The sequence below is a fragment of the Anopheles gambiae genome, chromosome 3 (genome assembly GCF_943734735.2).
Source record: "Anopheles gambiae chromosome 3, idAnoGambNW_F1_1, whole genome shotgun sequence".
In the NCBI taxonomy this organism is placed as follows: domain Eukaryota; kingdom Metazoa; phylum Arthropoda; class Insecta; order Diptera; family Culicidae; genus Anopheles; species Anopheles gambiae.
In genome coordinates this window covers 66,735,633-66,759,097 of record NC_064602.1, presented here as the reverse complement: position 1 = coordinate 66,759,097, position 23,465 = coordinate 66,735,633, and the positions used below count along the sequence as shown (strand labels likewise).

The 23,465-nt window shown below is 42.8% G+C and overlaps 1 protein-coding gene across 3 annotated transcripts in view; it reads right to left on the bottom strand.

Annotated features, from left to right (window-relative positions):
* Nucleotides 1–23,185, bottom strand: part of LOC133392869 (zinc finger protein jing homolog) — an 87,729-nt gene extending 64,544 nt beyond the window's left edge. For 2 of the 3 annotated variants that reach the window (XM_061655198.1, XM_061655199.1), the window contains exons 1-2: nt 23,004–23,185; nt 16,508–17,870 (exon numbers count right to left, since the gene is read on the bottom strand). The gene's annotated coding sequence lies outside the window, so the exon portion shown is untranslated. Of the gene's footprint in view, nt 1–16,507; nt 17,871–22,619; nt 22,712–23,003 lie in introns of those variants that run through there. The other variant, XM_061655200.1, reaches the window with a different exon arrangement.
* Nucleotides 23,186–23,465: the final 280 nt, after the last annotated feature.

Below are 23,465 nucleotides of genomic sequence, written 5' to 3'. Positions count from 1 at the left end.
GCTGCATAGGATGCAGATTGATTAGTCGGTAAGTTAGCGCCAGCACTTGGAATAGGCAATGAGGTTACATTTGTACAGTTTGAGCGTTGCTAAAGGAAAAGTCCTTCGTTGGTGTAACACAATTGATAAATGTTGCACAGAATTTTAAATAATTAAACAATATAATTTGAATTCATTTAGAGCGTCGTAGATTGTATGTTAAATGTATTTCATGATTATAAAACGATGCATCAAATAGAATAGAATTAGAAGAATAGAACAGAACTAGAGCACAAAACACAATATATACATGTACAAGACAAAAAAAAAAACAAAAAAAAAAGGATATTGAAACAATGTTAAGCTAACGTTGTGAAAGTTTCAAGCTATTGGTGCCTTTGATGATATAAGTTGAAAGACCAAAATTTTGTTAATGTAAGTGGATGTATGTATTCACTGGATTGTATTTTTTGTACTTAATTGACAGATACGTTCCCCTGTATTTGATTTTTATAATTCTGTACTAATAAACAGCTATCTTAAAATTCTTAAAATACTTTTATTTAAATATTAAACATCGTTTTAGAACTGATTTATACTTTACTTGACAGAATACTTTTGCTTGTTATTGGCACAAAAGTGTTCATGCTTTCTTTTCATGCTGCACAATGAAATAATAATGTGTTTGTATTTTTTCAAGCTGAAATGTTGATTTAATAATTTCAGTTGCCAAATGTCAAATGTCACATAAAATAAATAGGTGTAATCATAAAACTTCCGATTGATAATGGCATATTTAATAAATCGCGTGTTGTAAACATGAAACAAATAATCAGTGATTTGGAACTAATTCAAAAGAACAACCACATACAAAAACCCTCTCGATTATGCAACAAATCGAGAATCGGCAACACAATGAAAACAAGAAGAGATAGATCACCCATCGACAACGGAACATTAAGATTGTGATCATCAAAACACGAAGAACAAACCTTTACATCGATGAGGATGATGATCTGTGCTTATTTCTCGCTTCGCTTCACACGATCCCGGTCGTCACGCGCACCACGCCGAACCACAGGTAGGGTAGAGGACGGTCGATTGGTCGATAGGGTGAAAAATCGCAGATATTTATTTACCGTTTTGTCTACAACTAATTCGCAAAAATAAAACCCTTTCAAGTCCCACCTCCTAGAGCCCCAAGATACAGCCTCACCACTGCGAACAGCTCCCCAGTGTGCCATTTTAATGTGTGCAATTTATTCCCACGACCATGACATGGTTTTATTTATTTTTTTTGCTTTCTTTTGCCGTTACTACTTTATGTCATGTTTCCCGTGGTAAAGACAGCGCTAAACGAGAAAAAAAAATCAGCAAAATCTCACAATGAACTACACAGCACCTCTAGCACCGCTCTCCCGCCTAGATCTATCCACTTCCTTCCTATTTTGCTCTACCGACTAAATCCACAGCTAATCCGACCGTTATTTACGGCAAAGCGCACGAGCCAAAAGCTAAAGCACACAAAAAAGCAGTACCGGCATTTTTGGCAACATCGTTTTTTTTGTCTTCAAACACACGGAGGAACAGGAAGGTCTACGAACGAGGTAATCAAAACAAACAGTCAAAAATAGTAACACACATATATGCGGGGTGGGTGATGGTGTCTCTGGGAAATGGAAGGAGAAGCATCCAAACGCTGAATGCGAAATCGAGAGTTTAAGTGCGAGACGGGGGAGACACAGGCGGTTTTTCTATTGGCGTTTTGTTGTGGTCCGGGAGGGAAGAGCGTATCTAATTCGCGAGACGGTGTTTTCCTGCTTTATTTTTTTTTGGTTAGTTACTTCACGGTTTCATGGCTTCACAAATTGTCGCCGTCAACCACTACCACCAACCACCACCATCACCAGAAAAAAACATAGAAAATGTGACGGAAAACGACAGATTCGTCTTCGTTATTTTAACTGGCAGCATGGTGGTGGTTGGCAAACGAAAAGGGTGTGGATGGAAGACAAAAAAATACAACAAAATGAGTGCTAATTTCGAATAGCTTTCTTGCTGTGTGCTCTTGTTCTGTTGGTAGAGTGATTTCAGCAAAGGAAAGCAAAATTAATCTGCTACACAAAGGCATTCTGTTGTGAAACGTTGGCGTAGTTGGAAAGAGCATGATTGACACGAGAATAGAAGTAGACAGGGTACAGCAAACAAACACAACATATTGTCGAGCATTGGCCTCATGGTTTGGACAAAATCTCTTCAAGTTGTGCTAATTGTGCGAACGCACCAGAGGCTCAGTAATTGATTGATCGTCAATCACGCAGAATCGACAACTGGAATTGAAAAAGGATCACACCATAACGAAAACCGATTTAATAAAATGTTCACACGACTGTTTCGCTTTGTGTCAAATGAAACATAGATCTATTCCGGTGCCATTTCATAGTCATTAATCTAAATAAATCACACACGTTTGACAAGCCTGTTTTTGCATGCTTTTAAGATAAAAAACAAATTGCTATTTGAATCGCTATAGTACAGTTGGGAACAAATATTCTTTTAAAAATGCAAACAAACGCGACAGAGCACGAAGAATGCAAAAAAAATTAGCGTTGAAAGCAAATATAAAGCAAACACGAAACAAATCAAATTAAACTAAAAAGCATCATTATGTTAACATTACAAAAGTTATTTATCCCTTATCCCTTAGATTCTAGGACGATGATTGCAGTTAGAAACGTCGATCGAAACAAGACTCTTACTACAGTGGCACAGTGAGTGAGATTAAAATAATAACATACTGTTTAGGAAGCTTTGTTCAGCGATAAGAATCACAAGAAAACAAATTCAAGCAACGATTGCAAACGAGCGCAACTACATGGGAGTACCCAGTTACGCAGCATTACTTTTGGATAAGATAGAAATGGAAAATCCCGCTCGAAGCACTCGTAAGAAAAGAATTTGTTCACTATGAACTTCATGCAATGTTTGCTGATGCAAACAAAATGCTACTAATTTGATTCGAATTAATTCGCTTAACTCATCTCCTCTTAATCCGCGCCACTGCTCTTTTAGCCATTAAAACTCATCCATTCGCTTTGGGCTGAGCTCCAGTGAGGGAAAGGTAGGAGAGGGAGAACAAGGGTAGCGAGGAGGATTTGCATTTTCAGTTTTGCATATAATTAAACCCCTTCTCGCCCCTTTAATCACTTCTCCCTGCACTCCTCGCACACTCTATTTCCCTCATCTTTTCCTCCATCGACGGTAGGAAAGGGAAACAAGCGCATCTGCTGCATCCACAACCAACTAAAGCCCAACAAGCATAACACTGTATGCACTTTAGGAACGCTCAGCTTATACACACACACAATAACACATCTGATTAGAATATATTATTTTTCGCTTCCCTTCGCTACCGGTTTGTTGTAGTTTTATTGCAGTTTATCATCGTAGACGCGTTCTTCCCGTCTCGGGACCAAATCCGAGGGAACCCCTCCGCCTCCCGTCCACATAGGACACAGCTAGCAGTCTTCTTCTCTTTTGCAATATCAATGCACGTGCCCGCTACGACCGCCGTCTTTTGCTTTTAACTATGGGTGACGGCCAACGACGGTCAAATAATGGGCGAAGAGTAACAACCGCCGACACACGGACGGCATTTGATTGACGCCATGTCACCGTTTGCTGTTGTAGCGCCTGTGTGTGTGGGCACAAGGAAAGTAGGAGGTTAGAGGGCAGTTTGCATGAAAAAGGATATTACGACCGGCCTTTACACAGAGGGCCTTTCCTCCTCCCATCCCCCTTGGGAGCGTATTGGTTGATCTCCTGCTGAGTGAATTTCTCCTTCTTCTCTTTCATTGCTGGCCGATTTTTCCACCAAACTTCACACAACATCCGTACGTGTGCGTGTATGTGTGATTGTGAAGCCGCGGGTGGTCCAGAATGTTTCCCGAGCCGTATAAAATGGCGCCCTTTTCCTATTGGGCTGCATAGAAAGGGCTTCCCCGGCAGCGGAACGAAAGCGGACCCTCTACTCTTCTCCGTTTGATCGGTGAACTGACGAGAATTAAAAGCACACACAGACACATGCACACATAGAGGCCCAAACAACAATTACAACAACAAAAAAGCACTAACCAGAAGATGGATAAGTCTTCTTGGTACCGAGACGAATGGGATTTACGGAACGGTGGTTTTGGCACTGCTGGGAACCGACTGGGAGATGATGTTCAGGAAGAAAAAACAATACGCCAGCAACTTTTGTAGACTTTTTCCTGTAGTTATCTTCTCATTCAGTTCCCAATGGAGAAAATATCGATGAGCCGTCCTTGTGGCGAGAAGAAGATCGGGAGATTTAGACATTAAAACAAAAAAAAAAATACTTCCCAGTGGCGCCAACATCGGCGTTTATAAACTTTTGTGAGTGAGTGAACCCTTTTTTCGATACCTTTTATGTAGAACATAAATCAAGGCAACTCCCAAAGGATTAATTTCCAACGCTCGTTGGAATGGGATCCTTTTTGCACAACACGAATCGTTTGCAAGAGCGTAAACGTCAGACATTGCCAATGTAAAAATGTTTTGTTGAACTGATATTACAGTATTGACAAATTGAAATAAGCTTCACAGTGTCACATTGCATCGCATCGCAAGAAAATGTTGAACTATTAAGCAATGGTAATGACGGTTAAAGCATAGTATTTTTTTTAATCTGCCCCATCATGGCTATATTAACTTTTCTTTAATTTACCTGGTTTCAATTGTAATTCTTTTGTTTAAATTTTAGTATCAAATTTTACGTTATAGTTTGAAGCAACGTTTCATTTAAATACATTCACATTTAATGAGTGGAACATTAAAAGCATTATATAAAAAAACAAGAAGAAGTTGATTTCTATTGCTTTGAATGATTTTTATTGTTTTTTAAGCGTTTCTTTGCCAATGTTCTAAAACCGGACATGCCTTATATGCCAACACTGATATTCAGATACCACGCATCCGGATAGTACCCATCCTTGGCTACGGGGGACGATCAATTATAGACTTGAACCCATGACGAGCATGGTATTAGGCCGTTCGAGTTGACGACTGTGCCACGGAACCGCCCTTTAAATACATCGACCTAAAGCAATATGGTCTTTAGGACTATATCACAGGATTCATTTCAAATAGAGTTACTACATGCAAACAGTCACACATTCTAAGGTACCTTGTGTCATCATCACAACTAACACCATTTTATTACTTGTATATCGAAGTTGATGTGCCATTTGTTTGTTTACTACTTTACTGTGTTCTCCTATTCTCTTAGACACATTTGAGCTAGAAGAACAATAAAACGCCTCTGTTTAGTGCTCGGTGCGTGTGTGTGTTTACTGCAAACGAAAAGTCAACCAAAAGGGACAATCCATTCAGATGGTAATGTGTCCCCAGCACAACTAATAACTTTTCTACTTTTTCCCCCCCAAACACACACATACACACATACAGCAAGGACGGCAAAGCACACAACTACAGCAAACACGCCTTTTATTGTGTGCGCTCTTTCCTTCCCACATTGGGCGAATCGCTGGGCGTAAAGCAAAGCAAAGAAACGCCGCAACAACCGGAGGGCCGGCGCGCACCCCCGGTACAGTTCACCATTAGGGCATTTAATTAAGCTGTGGCAGTGCGTTTGATGGGCACCCCATCCTATCCATCTCCCTCCCCGCACACACACACACCACCATTACACCAGCTGTTTCCGGTGAGCTTTTGTATGGCTACGCGCGGCCGCCCACAGTGGTGGTTGGTTTCCTCCGATCCGCCGTTCGCTGTAGTCCTAAGGGAACATGTGCAAAAAAAAAAAGAACTCCAAACGCACAGAAGAAGAAGGAAATCCCATCGCTTGGGCGGGCGTACCGTCGATTCACTCGGCTTGATTGACGTTAGTGTAATTAATTGAAAGGGAATTATCGAACGGAATGCAACGGAAAGGGAGATTGCTCTGCGTGCTGCGCTACGTGCTAGCGAAATCATTAAGAAAATCTCTAATACACTCTTGTGCCCGGGCTTGTGGCGGCGGTAATTTATTCGTGCAAGAGTATAATATTAAGCCAAAAAAAATGGTAGGATTAATTTATCAACAGTGAAATAATTTCATTTAAATTAAATCCAACATTCATGGCTTCATTTTTATGCAAATTTTTGCTCTTTAGAAGTGACGAAACGAGGAAACTAAAACCAATCAAACCAATAGCACAATTATGAAATTGCGGACAAAAAGTTAATAAAATGTGCTCCTCTCCTCTTCGTTCGCGGATAATACGCGGTAAAGGGACAAATTACATTACACAATATTAATCAAATGTGCAATCGTATCACTCGGGGAGAGGACAAATTACGCCACACAAAAAAATGGAAAACTACGCCACAAACATCAAACGCCAATACTTCGACGACGCGCGGTGGTACACACACAGCGCGCCGCCGATTGCATCCGGGTCACCGCGCATTGAAAAAGTGCAACCGTCCGTGGAAATTGACTTTTTTTCTTCATTTTGTTTTTGTTTTTCAATGACACACGAAAGGGCTGAACTGAGAAGCTACGGTCGATACGGTATAAGCATTCCCACAGCGAGCTGCCGTAGTGCCGGTGGCGTTTGTGGCATTTTATCAGCAAAAAGCATAAGAAAAAAAACAAACAGGATATTGGGAAATGCAATGGAAATGCACTCCGCGGTTCAATGGCCGGTGCTACGGGGGTATGACATTTGCGTGACGACATCATGGTGCGTAAAAAATCGTATTTCCAATGTTCGACGATACAAAATTGAATATTCAATTGAAACCGACTGGTTGATAAAGAATTGCATGTAAACGGTGGAACACATTAATTTAATGGCTGAAAGTTAAATATTGAAAAGATTATTCTTTGTACTGTAGACAAAAGAAGAGAAAAAAACTGACATTAATTTGATCCTCAAGAATTCTTAGTAAGAAAGATTATTTTAATCTTTCGCTATCATAATAGTACTAATAAAACCATCATCAATTTTTGCATGTTGCAATAACACTTCCGATTATAGAAGACAATTTTTTTTTTCAAATTAACACCACACGAAACTGCATCAGCTGAATTAATTAAAAACGAATCGAACTGGCATTAAAAACCTGTTCGGAAAAATAGCATAACACAACGTGATAACGCTTTCAGCTGTAAACATCTTGCGCTTATTATTCTAAAGGCTTCCGGACCAGCTGTCGATAGGGTCTCGGTCGACGGGACGGATGTGTCTTCCTTTGGGTCGATTCAATTGGACGAGGCGAAACGATATCACCAAGTGCGGGGCGCGCGCGCGCTCTCATTAATAATGATTCCGTTTCGTCTTTCCCTTTGGGCTGGTTTTGCCACAAAGACACACACACACACATACAGTTGGATCTTGTTTTTTTTTATTATTGCAATGCCCTTCCCATCGAGACCAAAGCGCACATGTTCGCTTGGGGTCGCCCAGCGCAGGTTTCACTTCAGCAAAAGTGCCGGTTGTAAATCACATGTCAGCACAATTATCAACACATCTGCTCGAGCAATCCGCACACAGGCTGCCTTCTTGCTCTATTCATCCATTTTTCTCGCTCTTTCTGTCATGCACACACACACGGTCGTACACAGAGGTGGCCCTAGCATGGGGTTTGGAGCTCGAGAAACCAGACGCGACCGAAGCGGCGGCCCCCTCCAAAACAAACCGGCCATGTGGTGTCCACACGTAATAATTCCTTCATAAGTTGTCGAATTATGAGGCAGACAGAGCAGAGCGCGGCGGCAGACCACACAATAAATGACAATGTCGCGTGCCACCGCTGTTTATGGTGCATTTAAAGACGGGAAGCATATGTTCACGCGCCAAAAAAAGCGCGTGAGCGTGAGCATCCACAGCACATCCCCCCACCGAGCAAACAAAACACATTCGCGTATTGGGTATCACATCACCCGGTAAAAAAAAGAAACGCAGCATAGCAATAAAATTTAATCGCCCGTGGTGGTGGCGGTCTGAAGGGAATTAATATGCACACAATAAAACAAGAAGCGTCTTGCTGAAGCGTCCCAGAATGTAAACCAAATGGTGATACACATCCAAAAATGCCTGCGAGGCCAGGCACCAAACTCCGGCGTCGATGGCTGTCAGGGATCATCATATCACACAGCCGCACACCTTGCTATGCCACACTGTCAGGTGGCCGGCTGGTATCATCATCATCATCCTCATCATGCAGGATGATCCATCACACACCGAAGGGTTCGTCGCTTGCGGGCCCGGTTTTCAATCATTCACAATATTGAAATGCATGGCCACACACACACGATAGCTGAAGGCGTCCGGTGCAAACCGAGAAAAAAGACGCCCTCCTGTACCTATCTGTCAAACGAAAACGTCAAAAAGCGCGTGCTGCATGCTGTCAGCGAAATGGGCAGCAAAAAAGATAAAGCGCACAAGGTGCACCAAACACCGTTGGCTGCCGTTGGTGGAATGCTCTGAAAATCGATTTCAGATTAAACGGCCAACTTTAGTCGATCGTGCACCGCCACGAAGGGTCGTTAAGTACAATCCATTATCACCGCGTAGTGCACTTATTGAGAAGCGAGGTACCGTGGTGGGGCAGAGCAAGAACAAAACATAATCGAAAAAGTAGCACACACACAACACACGCGCATGATAAGGTAAAGAGGAAGCAAAATGTGAAAATATAGGTGACACTATCAAACATGATGATGTTAATAAAAATAACCATAAAACATAATCGTTGTGTGTTAATTTACCATTCCCGAGGCACGATTGTTGCTCTTGGACAGGCAGCTGCTGTTGAGAGAGAAAACAAGACTTGCCCTTCTGCACCAGCTGTTGGGCTGTTGCACCGGTCGACCAGCGCGCGCACGAGACGTTTTCACTAAAACACGGTTTGCATGCAGAGTTGTGCATCGATGTTGTACATTAAATTAAAAGGTAAATGTTTTAGCTTCTCTATTAAATTGATCACGCGGGCGCCAAAAAGATGGAGACATTAATTGAACAAACTCCCAAAAATGGTGGAGTGCGCACAAGTGTTCCCATTCTGTCTTCCCATTTGCAGGTCGTTCCCGGGACAATGTTTTAAGCCTGCTTCCGCCACCCGCTGTTGTATTCATCAACATTTTCGAGAGCATGTGCGATACACATACCTTCCTTATGTTGTCTCACTCTTGGAAAAACGGCTCCCTTTTGCGCTAAATTAAAAAGTACGTGTTAGTGAAGATTTTATTACTAATATATGAACACAACACGACGGACCTGATACCGAACGACACACGCTGCTTGCGATCGAGTTAATTAGGAGTATTAAAATTCATAACCTAACGCCCGGGCGCGGCACTGCGTACACTGCGTTCAGAGTTGTTTAGAAATATGATAGCAGATTGGCGGTAGGAGGTTGGTTGGTTGTTAGTACTACTACGTTGATGTTGTTGTAAACGTCGGCTCACTTTTCCCTTTTTTGGGAGAGGTAGAAGGTGTAAATTTCACGATGTGATAGAATTTCATTAGAACATGGCTTCAAGATGAGCCGCACGCCGGTGGAACGACCAAGCGAATAGTTCCTCTTCTAGTAGTTGTAGGTCGAAATGAGCGTAAACTCTCTGAAGCGTGGGAAAACAATTCGTTTCTAAATTTCTGTCTCTCCACCGAAATAAAACTATTCACTAACGGAATCTTGCAACACGGGAGCACTTTCTCAAAAGGCAGCATAACGAAAAGAAACACCAAACTTATCAAGAGAACAGAGAGAATATCTAACACTTGCAAACGACAAGCGCACCACACCATCGACGTCTTAGGCACCAGAGTTCCATAACGAAAATTGCTATCCAAAGTTGTAGTTTTACGAGCCTGGGTCGTAAAGTTAATGAACCATTTTATGCCTCCACCCCTTACACGGCTCGGAGTGGTAGAAAAGTTGGCCCTTTTCCGGGGACCGGGGAGAAGGTTTTTAACATTCTCTAGCGAAAAAGATTACCCAAGCTCACGCGACGAACTACTAGCTCTCTCACTCGCACTCTTTCTCTCTTTCTCTCTGTGGCAAATCAGGCCTCTTTTTGCCGCCGGTGGATAAAGCACTTGGCAAAGTTCATCATCAGAAAGGTGTTTGTAGCGAAACCCAAGCGGAGGCATCAGAGTAAAGTTGCCGTAGCACTTCACGGCCGTAAAGGTGGCTCATCTGAACGTGCATTTTTTGTGTGTGTACATGTGTGTGCTAAACCATCTCTGGAGGGTTCCACTGGCCGAAGAAAAAAAACATATTCTAGCCTTCTAAGGGCATCGGACGGAAAAGGTAGGCAGGCGTAGCCCTTGGTCGGCTCTTTCGGCTTGCGGAATCGTAAACTTCGTAGAAATGCAAAGGAACAGTGGATAAATCGAAGTAGAAGGCATCACTCGCGCCCTTGGGTCATATCTCGAACCGGAGCCTAAAACCATGGGCCACACGGTTTGCGGGAGGGTAGGGATCTGTCATAAATTCAATTATGAAGCAATTTTCTCCAGCTCTGTTTTTTTAGCTAACACAGTCCGCGCACCACTGCTTCCCACTTTTAAACTTCAGTGATTTTCTATTTCCATCGTGAAATGGCTACTCTTTGGATACGGATTGGCGGAAAGGAGAGCCAGGACATCAATCAGACCAGCTCAGCGTGGTAACTACTATTTAGGGTTTGTCGTGCCTTTCGAGGCTTTCGGGGGTTTTGAAAGGTAGAGTAGATGCCTTTTCGAAATGATAAAAGGGCTAGTTTGAAAAAAAAAAAGAGAGAAAATCAAAACTAACAGATAAAACGAGCAGGTGAGCTTGTTGGAAATGTATAGCAACGTATAATAAACTAATGATGTAGCCCCTTGACGCATTTTATGACTAAATGATCACATAGAAGGTAACATTTTCAGATAATATCACAATTCCAGCAGCTGATATAGCAACATTCTTGAGTTAGAACTGAATTCCAGATAAAACTACACAGATATCGGACAAATATTGTACCATAAATGAGTTCTAAAAATGTAACATCTTGTTCGCGAAACACTCTGTTGTGGATGATTTGCTTTAAGTTCACTCAATCAGTCGATCAATTTATCGTTGGTAGCATTATGCTAGTTGCATTTCGTCAGAACATGATTTTTTCAGGCTTTCAACCACTCGATCGCTCTTGTAAAAGACGACGACGACTTCCTTTTTTGCCAACTACTGCTTCCCATTAAAAGAATCGAGCAGCTGGAACTGGAATTGAGATAAAATAAAAAAAAGGTCCACGCACGGGAATCGATACACCGGCGGCAGCCAACCAAGCAGCTCCGGTCCAATAAAACCTTGAACCTTCGAGTATCTGAGGCAGCAAAAGAAACCAGAGTGAGTATTATTTTTCAACCAGGCCCTTTTCCCCCATGCCTTGTACCCCCCTCGGGATGGTTTTCTGCCGAAGGGTACACACACACATACATGGATTGATGATCATGAGAGACGATCAGGGAAAGCCTTCTTGTACCCCGCAGAAGCAGTAGATGGTGACGCGCGGGTAGCAGAGGCGAATGGAATGGAAAACCCAGCGAGCTGGCTAGAAGCAGCAAGAGGCAAGGTAGGAACAAAATACCCTCGAGAATAGGGAATTTTATATCCTTCGCTAGAAACTATTTCGAAAGATCGACAAAAAGGATAACAAAAAATTAAAGCAAACTTTGAGCAGTAAGAGAGCCTGTCCGTGTGCCTGTGCGCTTGAGGCCGATCGGTATACCCGAAAGGATCGACGACAACAAACGGAATGTACACAGGAGGAGAAGAATTTCAGCTGCCGTTTCAATAAAGTTTTATTGTATTTAAAACACACAGACACATACTGGCCGAACGGAACGGTTTGATTTATTCATGGCTCGAGTATGCGCGCCTCTTGTGCATCATCCATCCATCGGCCAACGATAATGATTGAGCTTTTGAGATGGAATAAAGAAAGAAGAAAAAATGGTCCCACTATTGTTTAGGTTGCGTTGAAAAATTACTCTAAATGCAGGTTGTGTTTCCCGTTGTCTTTTTTTTGTACCATTTCAGTAGGCAATAAAATAATCGAGCGTGCAGCTTTTGCGATCTTTTTTTGTGCTAGTTAAAAAAGGAACATATTTTTACAAATCTGTTTCCAAAAAGGCAGCAAAGCAGGATACGATTTATATCCTTGTCCTTTTTTTGGCGAAGTAATAATACCGTTTATTGATTTATATGGAAAATGAGTCGTTATCGCTATAATTTACTGCCCAACTTATAGATAAAATAATATTGTTTTATATTAAATACTGTAATTCAGTGGAAATGTCAATTAAACGTTCAAGAACTCTACATGAAAGCGTTTACAAAGGCAGAAATGTAGTCGGAACTCAGTTGAGATAATAAAAATATTTAAAAACGAACCAACTTTCACATAACAAAACTGCATTTCGGCGTTCGTTTGTCGAAAACCAACACTTTTTCCGCCATTCAAACAAAGTGCAGCGCATCGAGAGCAACAAACAATGATCATAAATATCTTCCAGCTTCCCTCTGTTCTCCCGCCTTCCCAGGGGGAGGAGGGTGTGGAATGCCGGCGCGCAAAAAGTAATGGTTCCGAGTGGACACACGCAGACACAAACCAAAACTTACGCAGCGAGAAATAAGTTCGGCAAATTGGTCGCTCCAAAGCCTCCCAAAAAATCAACAAAACATTAAACATCCATTTTTTCTACCACAAACACGACTGGGAGGGGGAAGAGCGCGACAAAATCGACCGATCGAAGAGCAGTGTAATAAACCAACATAAACCCCCCTCAATGCGTGCGTGCGTACGGGGTGCAATATATATATGCGCTATATGTGAGCAGAGCTCGCTTTTAGCGATTGGTCATCCCTGTCCGCTTGTAATGAGAATAACGAATTGGGGGTTTTAGCCCCGGGGTGTGGGCACACACACACACACATACACACGGGGACGGAAGATACACCATAATGATATGAACGCTGCACCATGGCAAGATGGTGGTGTGCAACACAATAAATGGTTCGTCCATGGCGCATAAAGCATAGCAAACACTGCACCACAACGCCGACACCCCCTGCCCTCTTCGCTGTGTTATTTATGCTGCACGCGGCAGCAGGTATGTTTGTGTGTTCCGTCCAGCTTTCGCACATACAAATACACATACACACAGACATATCAAATGGGGCGACTTTTAAATGTGGCAACCCCGACAACAGGCATTTATCGAGCAAATAAAACCCATTTTCGATAATGTGCCACCCGGGAGGGGTAGGGAAATGGTCCACTGGTTGCCCTGGGTCCTACAGGCTTCGTGTACATCGTCGTTCCCCCCCCCCCTGAATTTGAAGTGGTGGTAGTGGTGTGTGCCGTTGCTGGTCGCTTTTTGAGGTCGGTTAGCGTCGCACCACACACTAATATTTGCGATCGTTTGCCACTGCAAGAATGCACGGTGTGGTTCATGTTAATAATAAAAAAAAACGTTTTTAATTAATTGATCGTATAACAAAATTAGAAAACAATCATTTACAAGTATTTGTTTGCTTATTGTGAATGCAGAAAATCAGTCCAGGTGATTCTTTTTCAAAAAGTTGAAATTATCTTTCCCATTTCGTTCTATTTTCGCTTTTTGTTCATTTATTGAAGATACTTAACATATTATATTTAAGATGAATGGATATCTGCTATGATATATAAAAACCTTCATTCAAGAAGATTCAAACTTTAAACAACTCAAAAATTAAAAAAAAAAGTAGCCATGAAAATTAAAATCGTAAGACTTTCTTTGTTGCTGCTGCATAATACAGCAAGAGGAAATAGTCAAGCAACAAAACACTAGACAAGCATCATCTAAAAAGCTAGCAGATAACACATTATGATTTATGCAAAAATATAATTTATGCACAAACATGAACATCGTTAGCTGGAGTGGCAAAGCTCACCGCACCGAAATTAATTGTCTTTATTTGTCTTTGTTTTTTCAAGCTGCATCAGCATAACCGTACGATTATTTATTCAGCAGCAACGGAACTGCAAGCAAATTGTCGTCATAAAATCCTGTTTTGTTAGATACTTTTCCAGATTTTTCGAATATTGCTTCAAGTGCCATCTGTTAAAACGTTCACTCTAGACAATAACAAATCAACTTGCGTATTTTAGACCCACTCTGGCACAGCTGTTCCAACAGGACCCGATCAACGTCATTTCTATTGTTTGCCAACGCATTTTCTAGAAGCCATATACCTACGTAGGTAATTACGTACATTGAGTCTTCTTCTGGTGATGAATCGTTGTTTGAAAATTTGCTAAAAGAATGCAGGTGAAATTTTCCGATATGCAACTGTGTATCACAATATGTGGAGCAAAACAATTGCCCTACAACACATAGACTAAAACACCAAAAGTGCAACATTTTCTTGCAACAAAAAGTTGATGCCTATCGTGCCGAAAAATGGAAATTTTGCTTAAAAAACACCACACTGACAAAACGTTTCAATCAAAACCATTTACATTAATTAAGAAACAACTTGTTCCTCTTGGCAGGGAGCAGACAGCGGGCAAAACTGCTCCTCCGAAACCTGACAGTAAAGGCAACAGCTGCAGACAACTGAGAGAAGGCCTCCTGCTGCTGTCGAATAACCACCGGTCAGCACCTTTCGCTGTCGAAGAATTCCCTCTGACGGGTGCGTGCGTTGTGTGCAAGACCTAGCCCCGCCGCGGGCGGTTATCGCGTTACAACTCAGGTGCGGCGTTCGTTGAGTGTGCGAGAGGGTAACAGAGAGAGGGTAACAGAGAGAGAAGGGAAATAAAATTATGCTTACTGCTATCACAATATTTCAGCATTTTTTTAACCTCGTAAGGTGTATCGAAAACGACAAAAAAAAATAGTACAACGAAGATGCCGTTGCTCCGGCGGCCCAAGACACCACCACCCGGCCAAAGATCCCCGCCGTAAATGAGGAAAAACGCCCCGGACACATTAATTCGTTTCATTTTATCGCACATGGCCGCCGCAAGTGTTTTCTAGAGGATCGTTTTTATCGTCCTTCCCTGTCCTGTCCGCCTCGAAGCCATCGGAAAAAGGATACTTTCTTATTTTTTCTTTTTTGGCGGTGTTTGAGAAGTTGCATGCATGCACAACCAAAAACTACAGTCAGCTGTTTTCGTCCTGTGGTCGTCCTGTGTTTTGCGGTTCTCAAAAGATGATTTCATGTTTCTCCAGTGTCCTCCTGTGTTTCTGTGGTTGTTGTTTTGGAAATAAGTGTTTTTTGGTGGTGCTGTTTTTTCGTTGGACGATCCACTTTGGCCGTCAGCTGGCTGATAAAACCTTTACGTGTTGTTTCCAATTTCGACACGTATCGGCTGCCTGTGTTCGGTGCCGGCCGACCTATTAATTCACGTTTAAGCTGCTTCCTGTTAGAGTTTCGCTCTAACGCATGCAGCCACAAGCGTATAACATTGAACACACAAAAAAGACGAAGTAGATATTCAAGAAAAAAGTCCAATTAAGATATCTACCGCAAAAGAATAGCTTTGTGTTCAAAACCAAAACTTCCGCAATATCAACACCATGCGTGTCCAGATGTTTGGTAGTGGTTCGAGTTTCTTTTGTATTTCTCTGCATAACGCATCAAACGTAATTGCGAACATTATGTAGGCTATAAACATAACCATAACAATTATAACAATTACTTCTCGGTCACACCAAACACCGAGAGCGGCATGGCATACAAATAAGTGGAGCGCTAAGGTCCCACTTAAGTCGGCATTAATGCCCGACAAAAGATTAAGCTGTTACTGGTGTATTAAAAATTGGAATTATGGTAATAGAAAACATTACACGGTATGTAAAGGAGGCGCATAATAATTGTAATATGTAAAATCATAATTGACCAATGCCGGTCATTGACAAAATTGATCGACAATCGATGTCATTTTTTAAACGTCGAGCAGACAGGAACAAATTGTAAAATTAAAATGTGCTGATAAAGCTATCAAGTAAATTGTGTTTCAATGATGATCATGATCGTTTATCATCATGAAATAATATGTATGTGATGAAGCAGCATTCTGCATTTTATTTTTATTTAATACGTGACTTTCAATTCAAAAACTATAAAACATAATTTTGAAAATGAATTCTAATTACTTAAACTCATTTACACACAGACTCACACTGCAATATTTTAAAATTCTTCCCTCCACACAAATGCAATGTAAAAACACATACATCAGCATTATAATGTATCAGTTAGGATGTTAGAGACAATTTACTTGAACGCATATTTCTCCAAAATAGTTCAATCACACCGAACGTATAAACGTAAACAGTACATAACATACTCTTCTCTCGCTCGCTCGACCCAGCATTTGCTATGATTTATCCATTTTATTTATCCAGCATTTGCCACAACGATCCAATATGTCTCAAACGCATTCTTTCCGTTCCGTTTTAAAATAATACAACTCTGTACATACCTTTTAACACCTTGGAGCTATAGAATCGAACCGCTTTCTCTTGCACGCTGCCGCCTGCGCTATCGTTCGCAACTTAAACGTCCTCCGTCTCTCTTGTTCGCAAGGGAAGATGTTATTCCGCTTCCTTCTTAGGCTAGCAACAGCAAAAGCAGCGCCTCGTAATCCATGCCTTTGACCGTTGGCTGTCGTCGTTGCCCGTTGTCGGAGTCGGAGCGCTTTTGGGACGAAACTTTTACTTCGCTGCGAGAATTTAGATTAATTTTCTCCTCCTTGTTTCGGGAACTTTTCGGCCGATGGAGGCCTGATGGAGCAGCGCGCTCTGGAGGGTTGTTGTTGGCGCTCTTACCACCCCCGCAACACGAACGGGCGGAGTCGCCCTTTTTCCCTAGCTGCAGGCTGGGAGAGAGAGATAGGGGGAAGCTTTCCACACTACCCTCTCAACCAGTGCAGCCTTCACCAGCCTCACTTTCTCATGCACTTTTTTTGCCACCTCGTTCTGCGATACTTATCCCGAAATCGATAAAGCGAAAAGACCTTCCCGTTCAGTCGGTGGAATGTGCCAACTTGTTTTCCTTCCGTTTGCCGTTACTTTTCTTTGCTGATTAAAACTTGAATGACATTGTCATCTTCCTTTCTGCACGCACACACACGCACACACAAGCGCACATGAAACACACATTTACATCCAAGAAAAGAAAAATGCAAATCCCGACCTAAAGCGAAGACGAAGAACAACAACTATTGCTTCTCTTCTGCGCGGGCGACACCACAACTTACGCTAAATATTAAGCCAAAATACCGAGGAAATGCTGATTTACCACCCGCCCTCTTCTCTTCTGCTTGTGCTGCTTTTTCCCTCTCGGTTTTTCTTTGCCTTCTCCAGCAGGCTCCTTCCTTTCGTTTCCCACTTCATACACTTTTTGCGAAAACCTTTTCCAAAAACTCACTTCCTCCCAGCGCTTCTCACTTTTCTCGCTCGCTTGCTGCTTACTTTCAATCACGCTCCGCACACCTTCGCAATTGCCCCACCCACTCACTCTCACTTTTCTTTTTGCGATGCAATCGAACAATTTTGCTTCCCTCACTTCCGACCACTATTTGATGCCTATTTTCCGGGATTCTTTTGCTTTACTCACTCACTCTCACTGAACACAAACTGCGCTTCTCCCTGCTTTTCAACAAAACGCAAATTGCAAACTTTCGCAACTTAGAACACACGCGCGGCTTCCGCCTTCACTTCGTATCTTGTTGTTAAAAGGTTTTTTGTTTGTTTGTTTGCTTTTCTGTTTGACAACCAGATAATTGTATCGCTTCAAGTATCCTTTTTTAACATCGAAAATGAAGAATGGAAGTGCTTTAAGTGCTGTGAAGAAAAGAGATAAAAAATAATTAGTATAATTGTATAATATGTAATTTAAAACAATAAATACAACATTGCATGAGAATTTCCATCAGCAATTACTCTATGGAACATATCATAGAGCGATACAAATGTATAACAATCATATACAATTTGAAAATTCAAATTTCCAACACAAAACTTAACCATTACAATAAAATTGAAAGAATAATTCATACAAATTCCCCGTGGAAAGCCAAAATACATAGGTTAATAGGTACATTTAATAGGTACAAAATAGGTTCATTTAATATGGTTTAAAACGCGCTTGGTGAATAATTGTGAATAGCTTAGTTTTTTTTAATGAATTCCCAACATTCACAATTCAAGTGATGAACTTATTTTTCCTCGTGTTCTTCCCTTCAATGACATGTTCTTTCTTCGCCAATTCATTTGTTGTGCTAGTCAACACTTCAAAACCGGTCTGTATAACCATATTTTACAGCAATGTTTAAATAATTTGTCAATGTCATAAGAAAACCAATGCATAAAACCAAAATCTTCCTCGAGAAAATTAAAAATAAATACCACATAAAAAAAAAACAATTTTATTCAGCTAACTGTAAATACTCTGAAACATACACACAACATAATAACAGATAAACATAATAAGCCTGTTTCAAGAGGAAACTTTTGAGTATTTTTGCTCAGCGAGTTACCATTAAGTTTTTCTTATATAAAAATGCAAACTTTATCATTGTGGTTTTCTGTGTATATGTAAACAGTAGCACAAATTGCCAACAGCCGGAACGAGGGAAAAAAGTAAAGTAATCAACTCCACCACATTCCTCTTTAAGCGTAAGTTTTACCTTAAAAAAGAAACAAAAAGCTAAATAAATGTGGATGGACAGAACTGATCCACAGTCGCACTTTTGGAAGTCGTTGAGAGAAATAAACTTCACCGAGCAAGGAAGAGGAAACAGTACAAAGCATTAAAAAAAAAACTCCATCCAGGATGTTTCTGTATGTGTGCGTACGTGTGTCAGAGAAGCTGCGCTGAGTACGAAACATTCCCACAGGACATACAACGCCAGCAGAGAGCGCAGTGTGTGTGTGTGCTCGCTTGTGTGTTTGTGTGTTAGTTTTCGCAAAACTTCCCATCTATGCTGGCGCACAAAATGGATGTAAAAAAACATACTGTTGGGAAGTCCTTTAACTTCTTTACAAAAGCTAAGAAGTGATTTAAATTTTCCTCAAACAAAAAACAACGAAAAATTAAAAGCCAGTACAGCCAGGGTAAGTGAGATCGTTCCTCTTGGAGGGAGAAAAAGCACAAAAAAGTCCATCCCCCCCGTGAGGAGGCACGTTCATCCAGCGCACAGCCACACAAACGCACACACACACACAACCGGATTCTACCCTTGTGCTAACCGAACCCTCCGTACCGACCGACCCCTCCCACTGGAAGGATAATAGACGTAAGAGCACGATGTCACACATTTTCTCGGAAATGTTCATGCTCTTTCTTTCTCTCTCCTTCTCTCTTTAAGCACCATCTTCATCCTGGAGGAAGTTTTCCTGTCTGCCTTCGGGAGTTTCATCCACTGGCCGTTCCAGTGCAGCCATTTCCTTCACCCAAAGCAGCTCTCTCTCTCACTCGTATCCAAATACACACAGCAAAGGAAGGGAGAAAAACCAAGGTGTTACAAAAAGAAACCCAGATACGAGCGGTTAATGTTGCCGGTGCGCGTAAAGAACGCGAAAGATAAAATGTGTGCGTACCCGTTCGCACGTAGTCAATTGATAGTGTTGTGTGAATGTTTCGTTTAGAAATATAGATTACACGCTAAATATTGCATAAACTTTTGGTGGTAGCATTAAAACACATTTTACACATCCAATTCTGTGCTCAACACACGTTTCTATCATCCGTTTACCCGATACAAACACACTCACACACACACACACACACACATACACACACATTAAAGCTTATATAATCAAGGGAGAGAATCATCTGCTACTCTCTTTCCTGCTGCACAGCATAAAACATACAATTTGGGTAGATGGCGGCGCGCACACGGCAACGTTGATGAACGAACCATGAAAAGCATAATGATGTTAGGAGGAGCCGAGCGCACAGTAGGCACCGGCGGTGAAGGAGCTGTACATATTTCCCTTTCGCTCATGCAATCCATCCGCCGATTCATTCGTCGGGGCTTTCTGGTCTTTCTTATACGCTTATAACGATGTCGCATTTTCCTGCTGCTAAATTATAACCCAAATACACACGTACACACACGGACGTAAAGCGTACGATTAGAAACAGAACATTATGATAAAATGTGCGTTTTGTTTCAGCGTTCTATCACTCATAGCATGATGAGAGTGTTTCTCAATCCAGTTTGTAGTCGATGCACCACTGCACTCGCTTTTTTAAATCCGGTATGTATCCACGCAATCGTTCTTAAAAGTCAAACACGCACACACACACTCAACCAGGTGCATAAAATGTTATTTTTTTCACGCGCAGGAAAGAGAGACCCCGCGAGCGTCAGTCAGAATAACGCGGTCCGTTTTACGCGCACACATTCAGAATCACGCTTTTCCCTTCCGTCAAGAAACAACCAACCAACACGAACAGCGGGCGCGCACTAGAAATCTGCGCAAAGCTACACACACACATACACACATGAACGAACACACACGCGCACACAGCAGCACAACAAAACTTTCGGAGCTGAACAACGGCGGACAACGGTTTTGGGGGCGAAAAAAAGGAAAGGCAGCGCGCAGAGAGCACAGCAGAACGGTTGATTCGACGAGATGATTGCCCTCAGAATACACACTCACATACACACACATACACACGCACGCACGCATACACACATACAAACGCGCGCAGGGCCCGTTTGTTGATGTTTTACGGGAGAAAGAGCTTCCGAGAACTGTTAACAGAATTCTCTTCCCGTGTGCGCTCAAAAAGCGCGCACACGACCGAAACACACACACTCACACACAGAGGCCAGCGCAAACCATGGCGGCAGGGCTTTTTTGGGTCTTGTGGGGTGGTGGTGGTGGTATTGAATTTCCTCTGTGTGAAGCAGCAGCACACCCCCTCTCACCAGGGGATGAAAACGTTAGAGGGAATTGGAAAGGGATGGCAAAATGGGTTCCACCAAAAAGGCATTCTTTTTCTCCGCTTTTAAAGATGAGACGATTATTGTTCACTATCTAGGACGAAGGGACTTTTTCCCTTTTGCCTGAATGGGAGGTGAAGAAGTAGACACCGTACAACAGAGCATGTGGAGTGCGCATTCCACACGGTGGAGAGAAAAAAAAACGAGCGACTTCGAAGAATTTGTGACCCCGCCGGGAGCGATAAGCACGTTTTTCGGTGGAATTACACACATGGACAGAAATAACCATTGGCAGCGTAGCCGAAAATATGGTTTGGAAGAGAAAAAAAGCTTCTCACACACCATCTCACGCGGGTGGCCAGGGTGGAAGGTGTACTAAAAAAGGGAGTGTTCGCTTTGGAGAGAAAAGGGAAAAGATTTCTCATCTCAATTCTCACGCGCCTCAAATAGCTTCACACTAATTGAAAGAACCTTCCCCCATACACACACACACACACACACACACACAAGCTCACGTTTTTTCCTCGTGCAGTAGCCTCCCCCACCTTGCTTCTATTCACTTTCATCCACCCACCCGCTGGCTCTGCTCATTCTCCACAAACAAAAACTCATTCATAAGGGCGGCAGTTTTATCTCGCACACACAAACACACACACACCCATGTGCACATTGGACGTACGCTGCTCTCACACAGCCAAACACGGCAGCCACCCTTTACGGTCGTATGTGAGCTGTCTCACTCTCGTCTATTGGCAGTGTTTTCTTGTTGTCTTTCCCTTCTCGGCAAAGAAGCGGAAGAAAGCTTCACTCTAGTGGGCTCGTGAGCAAGCGTGCTGTGTTTGTGTGAGTGTTGAGCGCGATAAAGCGTGCAGTAGAGAGAGAGAGGGGAATACGCATTCACGCACGCACGCACACTAATGCTCGTCTGCACACAGACGGCCAATGCACACATACACACTCGCACACACAGATGCACGAGTTCAATAGAAGAGCGGTGCACACAGCGCAAAGAGAAAAAGGGAGCGAAAGAAGGAAAACTCTCCCGCTCGTTAACAAACACACACACACACACACGCTGCTCGGCGCTGTCTCACTCTCTCATACCCTTCTTTTCTCTTTCGCTCCTTCTTCTAGTTGGTTTTCACCTTCTTTCTCTTGTCGTTCTTTGGGGTTAGATTCTGTGTGTTAAGCCGAGAGTACTTTTGACAGTTAAAAAGACACACACACACACACACACACGGGGCAAAGCACACTTGGTTGCACGATTTAACTGCTTTTACTGCTGCGGGCGAAACATCACCAAACCAGCCCGGAATGGATGATGAGGTTGAAGGATGACGTTGTGACACAAATCCCGAATGCAGGAAAGAATTCGAAAAGGAACACCACACTACATCGTTCACACACCTCCTCCCGAACACAATCGATCATGGTTCCACGGTCTGTTCTTCTGTTGGGTCGAAGGAAATCATTTTTCACTTGCACGGAAAATAGAGAAACAAGAACCGACGCCTCTCGACCCCACGGCAGTTGGCACGCAGGAGGAACACGTGAGAATTATTTCACACACAAGCGCACACCGCCGGGAACGGTACATCCCACAGCACCGAAATTTCTATCTAATTTTACACACAATTGTTATCGGCACAGTCTGGGCCAGCCCTTTCGACTGCCGCCGACCGCCGACGACGCTCGATGATATCGCCCAGCGTGGCCAAGCGTGAGCAAACGACACTGAAACTACCCCGCGGACCGAAGGGCACTATGTGTGCATGTGTGTGTCGTTTTCACCTTGGAACCCGTGTGTGCATACACACACAGCTTGTTTTTTTGTGTGTTTTCTTCCACTGATGCTGCCCGCTTTGGCGGCGGCGGCGACGGTCTGTTAGCTTTAAAAGCAGTTCCGAATAAGCGGTGGCCAGACCCGCGCTCTGTTAACAATCTAGCACGCACACACACACATACACACAAACGATTCTAATCCGATTTTAACGCGGGTGAATTAAATTCCTCCTACCGAGAATGCGTTTTTATCCGCTGCTGCTGCTGTCGCTTATGGCAAGCCAAAATACTGCTGCTGCTGCTGCTGCTTCTGCTGAGGTGTGTGCTTGCTGTCGAAAAACACGAGCACCGGAGCAAGGACACGCGTGGACCCTTCCCCAACAGTGGCTCTGAGCAAACTGATGAGATTTCGAAAGAGAACGCCCGCTCGCAGCACGGCTTCTCCCGCGGCACGGACTACACGAAAACCGGTCCAGCCCAGCGAAAGCGAGAAGGAGAGAGAGAAGCAGTCAGAAAGAGAGAGAAAGAGAACAGGGGCGCACACCCTTGTATGCGTGCAGTGGGAAACAGGTAGAAAAGTGTGTTGTTTATTTACCAGAATGCCGAGCCCTTTTTGCTCGCTCTCGCTGCGCTTACGCTCTCCGTTTGCATCACTCTCTCTCTCTCTCTCTCTCTCTCACTCGTTCTCCTTCTATCG